Source organism: Panthera pardus, unplaced genomic scaffold (genome assembly GCF_024362965.1).
Source record: "Panthera pardus isolate Hobbes unplaced genomic scaffold, ASM2436296v1 HiC_scaffold_3, whole genome shotgun sequence".
NCBI lineage: Eukaryota > Metazoa > Chordata > Mammalia > Carnivora > Felidae > Panthera > Panthera pardus.
The window spans coordinates 16,899,518-16,905,658 of NW_026526876.1; the positions used below are offsets into that span (position 1 = coordinate 16,899,518).

Genomic DNA, 6,141 nt, shown 5'->3' on the forward strand with positions numbered 1-6,141 from the left:
TAGCATCACAAAGAGGAGTTCCTATCACTCTAGAAGTTTCCAAGTGCTTTTGAAGATCTGTGGGGGGTGGCGGGGAACTGGGGACAAAGACCAGGTATCTTCTCTATCATGCCACAGTGGGGTCGTCAGCATCATATTACCTAAAGCTGGCTGTGGCACCACCTGAAGGACTCAGGGAAGGAGAGCACTGAGCCAACTTTCCCGAGAGCCAGTGCGGATCAGCTGCCCGGAGGTGAAGTTACACGCAAAGACAAGGTTGCTGCTAAGTCAGGAGAAGAGCTTCTGGCGTCAGGAAATCAAAACGAGGGCCTGGTTTTGACTTCAGATCAAGGACACGGAGCCCTTCACATGAACATGACCTCACAGAAGCCCACCGGTTAGAGAAGACTTTCCCAATTCCAACCCCAGCCCTGCCCTGCCCGTCCACACCAGCACCGGCTTGGGCAAGTTCAAGAGCCCCAGGAAGACTCATACCATTTAAAAGAATGGATTCTCAGCCAATGTAAGAAACACCCTATCACCCAGGTCTCCAAATCAATTATGGCTAAAGGGTTTTATTTTTATCCTTATTGTATACTGATTTTTAAAAAAAGTAATCTCGGGGCACCTGGGTGGCTCAGTCGGCTGAGCGTCCGACTTCAGCTCAGGTCATGATCTTGTGGTTTGTGAGTTTGAGCCCCGCCCTGGGCTCTGTGTTGCCAGCTCGGAGCCTGGAGCCTGCTTCAGATTCTGTGTCTCCCTCTCTCTCTGCCCCTCCCCTGTTCACACTGTCCCTCCCTCTCTCTCAAAAATAAATACACATTCAAAAAAATTTTTTAAAGTAATCTACACTGACTGTGAGGTTCAAGCTCACGACCTTGAGATCAAGTCACATGCTCCTCTCTGACTGAGGCAGCCACGCACCCCTGATTTATTTATTTATTTATTTTTGAAGCTTTATAGCAAGCTGGTCAAAACATGAAGCTTTGGGAAGGATCTGGATTTCAAGGCTATGGTTTCTCACCGGACAGTTCTGTGTGTGTTTGTGTGTCGGGGGCGGGGGGTGTCTGGGGCCTGCTGTCAGAAAGGCTGGATCGCCTCCTTCTCTAGGGTCCTTTTAGCTCTGGAAAGAAAGAGTAAAGGATCCCATCCCTCAGTATTACATTTCGACAGAGTTGTGTGTGCCTGGGTCCCTTTTTTGGGAGAGGTCAAGAGCAGTGCTATCCAATGGGAAAAGCTTGTGAGCCACTGAGGTCATTTTCAGATTTCTAGCAGATACAGTAAAAAGAGACAAATAGCATATTGTCACTTGAACACATAATCAATATGAAAATGATTAATGAGGTATTTCCCATCTTTGATTCATACGAAGTCTTTCAACTTTTACACATAGAGCACGTCTCAGTTTGCACGTCGAGAACTTAAGAGTCACTCCTGGGGCACCTGGGTGGCTCAGTTGGTGAAGCGTCTGACTGCGGCTCAGGTCATGATCCCACGGTTCTCGAGTTTGAGCCCCGCGTCGGGCTCTGTGCTGACAGCTCAGAGCCTGGAGCCTGCTTTGGATTCTGTGTCTCCCTCTCTCTCTGCCCCTCCCCCACTCCTGCGAGCACACTCTCTCTCTCTCTCAAAAGTAAATAAACATTAAAAAAATTAAAAAAAGTAAGAGTCACACGTGGCTGGTGGCCGTCCTATTGGACGGCTCATTCCTACATCCCATGCCCAAAAGGCACCCGCTAGGACCCATAACGTTACAATCTCTGCTTAGGTGTCCGCCCCCCCCTACAGCTTCTGATTTGTATATGCAAATGAAGGCCATCCCCTTCAACTCTGTCTTAAACACGCAGGTCTTTTATAGACATGATACTTTGACATCTGGGGCTTTGCTGGCCTTAGAGGGACCCTCCCTCCCTCCTCCGGCCAGGGAGAGCCAATCCTTAGATATTGTAAACAATTCACCTGAACCCACTTTTTAGATACGAACCGACGAATCCAGAACCCACACCCCACCACCTTGTTTGCTGGGCTTTCGCACTTTGGCCACCCACCCCCCCCCACCACCTACCTACCTTACTTATCAGGTAGGAGACAACCGAGAACAGCTCCTATGCCCCAGAGCCCCCTGAAGCAGGTAAACCTGCTTCCCCTGACCCACTGGGCCCTTCCCACGGAAACCACGAGAAACGTTCTTGCCGTGTTTCCCACTTCTTCGCCACGTGGCCCCTCTCCTCGGGCTCTGTGAGTCACAAACCGTCTTGTCCGTGGCAATTCCCTCCGGTCTGGTGGCCTCACTCTACCTCAACTTGGCCGTGATCACACTGGATGTTAGAACAGTGCCTTCGGCTTTGTGGGCGGGGGGTGCCGGCCGGGAAACCCGGCAGGCGTCTCTGCGGGCGCCATAAACCGATGACAAATTTCGCTCATCCGCAGAAGCCCTGCCGGAGCCACCTGTGCAGGACTTCCTCGGGGCCAATTCGGATAAATCTGGAGAGGAAGCGTTCCCTGGGTCCAGGTCATTCTTGTGCCCCCCCCCTCCCCCCGCGTCTGGGAAGGCCGGATGAGGTTGCGGGCCCCTGGGAAGGACAGCCTGTGATCAGCGAAGGGAGCCCGCCTGGGTCAGAGGCCGCTGACATCGCAGTCTAGGCGAATGCTCGGGGACAGGCACCATGACAGCTGAGTTACAAGAGGCTTCCCAGAAGTTGTCTGACCTCGTGGAAAAAAATCAATGCACCTCTTGTTTTTGTCTCCTGAAATATTTCATCCGTGATGATGCTTCCCCAGGTGACAACATATTTTATGACAAAGAGCAGCAGGCTGCTGGGCCCCTGGTGGCTTCAGACGCAGCCTGACATCCTTTCCTGTCGTTACTGATGAACCTCACCTGCACGAGGCTGGGAGGCAGATGCTCCACCAGCCGCTCCCGGCCCGTTAGGGAGCCCGGAGGGAGCTCAGAGGCCGGAAAAGCCATTTCCGGAGAAGATCCCACCCGCACTGGGGGGGGGGGGCCGGGAGCCTAGAATGTCAGAGCGAATGGCAGGGCATCCGGGCCCACTCCGCGCCTTACAGACGCAGACGCGGGCTTGAAGAGAGGAAGTCCCCAAGGCCATCTGGAGAGAGAGAGAGAAGCCGAGGCCACGCAGCCAGAGGACAGGGCAGAGATCAAAACACGAGGCTTCTGGATCCAATTCAGGAATCCTTCGGTTCCCCCACCAGCTTTCAGAAAATGGTTCCTCCCTCCCCTTGCACTCCTCCTCCTCCCTCCCTCCCACCCTCCCTTCCTCCCTCTCCTCCTGCCCTTCCCCCCTTTCCACAAACAGTGGAGAACCTTCCATGTGCCAGGTACTTCTCCGCGTTTATTCCTTCAGCCACCAGGGGCCATTTTAGGGGCGAGCAGAGAAACCATACTGAGAGGCACACCGTCCCACAGTCCTGTGTCCGCGCTGGGCCTGTCTCCCAGGTAGCATCTGCCTGTCAGAGCGGGGCCTCTGGGCCCTGGTCAGGGTCACCTGGGCCAGGAAGGGTCACCTGCAGGGTTGGGACGGGCCGAGGTCAGGTGGCTTCTCCATATCCACCCCTGGGAGGAAACAAGTGTAGACAGTCTTAACGAGCAGCCAGGGACCGGGGATTCGGGCGGAGGGAGGGGGTCTGGGCACGGTCCCCAGGGACTCAGCCCTTCTCTTGGATAGGCACCTCACGTCCTGGACCTTTAGGGGCAGTGGAGTGTCCGCACGACTCCCCCGGGGTCGCCTTCTGTCTGGGCACTCGGTCCTGGCTGTGGGAGGCAGAGGAGACTGTGGAGCTCTGTCCTCGACTTCAGCCTTCACCGTGCGGCCAGCTGCCATGGGTTGCCCCGTTCGGGTCTCTGGGCCTCTGTCTACAAGTCTATACCACCGGGGCCTGGACGAGCTGAGGCAGGGGTCCCCTCCAGCCCGGCCACTCCCTGGTGGGGAGGACCAGGGCAGTGTTCTCAGAACGTGGCCCTCGGACCACGGCTTCAGGGTCACCTTGGGGGAATTGTTCAAAATGCAGGCCCCGGGGGGTTGGGACTTGGGGGCTGGGCTCGGGGCTTGGGAGGCTGCTCACCCGCCCACACCTCCCCCGCAGGTGAGTGCACGGAAGACGGATGCCTCGATGGCAGGCCTGGGACAGAGGGGCCACAGAGGTTTAGCCGGGAGGAGCCCTCTGAGGACACTCCGGGGGCCCTGCTCCCCCACCCCTGTTAATTGGAGAGGAGCCTCTGCCCCTCCTTCTCCCTCTCCTGCCCCGCCCCGCCCCCTGGGCTGCCGGCCAGCCCTTCCCAGGATGGAGACATCCGCCTGCCTGCCTGCCTGCCCCTGGCAGATCCTGGGAGGAGCCACAACCCAGCCTGCACTAACTCAACTCAGGCTTAACTGCCACGCAGATCCCTGAGCCCGGGGCCTGTCGCTCAGCCAGCCGGCAGCTCCCCAGGGACCTGAGGTTCTGTAGCGGGGAGGCTGCTCCAATGAGGGGCAGTGCCAGGCGTGTGGCGCCCGTCACCTCCACCCCACTGGGGCTGGCACATGCCAGGATGCCAGCTCCCGATCTTGGCAAAGGGAAACAAAGTCGCTGCTGCTGAGTTAATTGAGGAGGGAGGGAGGCAGGTGGGTGGGAGCTGGCGAGCGGAGCGGCCTTGAGTGCCAAATGTCCAATCAGTGCCCACGTGCCAGGTCCTGGGAAGGGGGTGGGACATGGAGGGACGGGACTCTTCGTAGAGCAAAGCCAGCCGTGCCGTTTGGAGGTCAGTTCTGCTCCCCCCTGCCTGCGCCTGTCAACTCAACAGAAGGGGATGTCTGTTCCCCCACAGCCAGGACTTACCCGGCGCTTCCCGGAGGCGGGAGATCCAGTCCCCACAGTAGAGGCTCACAGGAGGCTGGTGGCTCCCTTGCTGGACAGGGCAGATACAGGGCCTTTCCGGTATCACAGAACGTTCTGTTGTTCGGTGCCCAGCAACTGGCCCAGCACTTCATAAACAACAAAAGCACCCGATGGCTGCGGCGATCGTCCTAACAACTGTGCTGATTGCAGCTTAAACACGCGAACGTGATTCCTGTGGAGTCCTAGGAAGAGACACGAACACACACCCCCCTCATGGAGGTTGCCAACCAATGCAGGCATCGTTACCGAGCCCCGCCGTGTGCCTATCAGGCTCCCTCCAAAGTCGTGGGGTTGCTAAGTAAGACCGTCCCCCACTCTCAAGGAGCGTGACGCACGGGTGCGCACGAGGGTAATGTCAAAATCACTCCGTGTGACGGGACCCGTGCTGGAGGGAAGCACAGAAAGCCAGAAGTTCAGAGGAGCTGTTTGGCCAAACCTGGGGTGCAGAGTTAGACTTCTGGAAACATCTGAATCTTTCTTCCCTTCCTTTGAACACTGGACTTAAAAAAATTCTTTTTTCCCGTGTTTGTTTATTTTTGAGAAAGAGAGAGAGGGAGAGACAGAGCACAATCGTGGGAGGGGCAGAGAGAGAGAGGAAGACACAGAGTCGGAAGCAGGTTCCAGGCTCTGAGCCGTCAGGGCAGAGCCCGAGGCGGGGCTTGAACTCACGGACTGCGTGATCATGACCTGAGCCGAAGTTGGACGTTTAACCGACTGAGCCACCCAGGCGCCCCTGAACATTGGGTTTTTCTGATATATTTCACGACTCTGCTCTCTTGGGCCCTGAAGTCACCTTTCTGATATGGTTACTGAGCAGATCACCGTGAATGCTGTGTGGGGCTACGCTGTGTCCTATGCTGCAGAGAGACCAGCTTTGACCTTCCCATTTAAACTGTCCCGGTCCCCACTTAACCCTATAGAACGTTGTCATCCAAGTCTGCAGACCTAGGGGCTCTCTTCCCGCTGAGCACCGACCCCATCTTTCCCCAGGCGGCCGTTTGGGGACCCGAGGACGAGGTTGCTGTTCCCTGCCTCCCCTGGGATGACGGTGGAAAGTGGAGGTAAGCATGTAGCCTGCGATGCCTCTGAACACTGTCCCTTTAGGTCCGCGAGGTCACGGGGTGCCGTGTGGTCCCCACGGAGCGCCGATGCCGAAGGCCCCATCTCCAGCCCAGACTGTCGCTCCTGAATGCTGCATGCTTACACACGGTGGCAAATGGAGTGGCTCTCATCTCCGCTTGGATATGTCACCGGCACCTCAAACCCCAC

At 56.8% G+C, this 6,141-nt stretch overlaps 1 long non-coding RNA gene across 1 annotated transcript; it reads right to left on the reverse strand.

Moving 5' to 3' along the window:
* Positions 1-3,309: 3,309 nt before the first annotated feature.
* On the reverse strand, positions 3,310-4,985 carry LOC109276868 (uncharacterized). Its single transcript, XR_002084880.2, has 3 exons — positions 4,813-4,985; positions 3,672-3,748; positions 3,310-3,501 (listed from the first exon to the last, which is right to left on the reverse strand). It is a non-coding gene; the product is annotated as an uncharacterized LOC109276868 (long non-coding RNA).
* Positions 4,986-6,141: the final 1,156 nt, after the last annotated feature.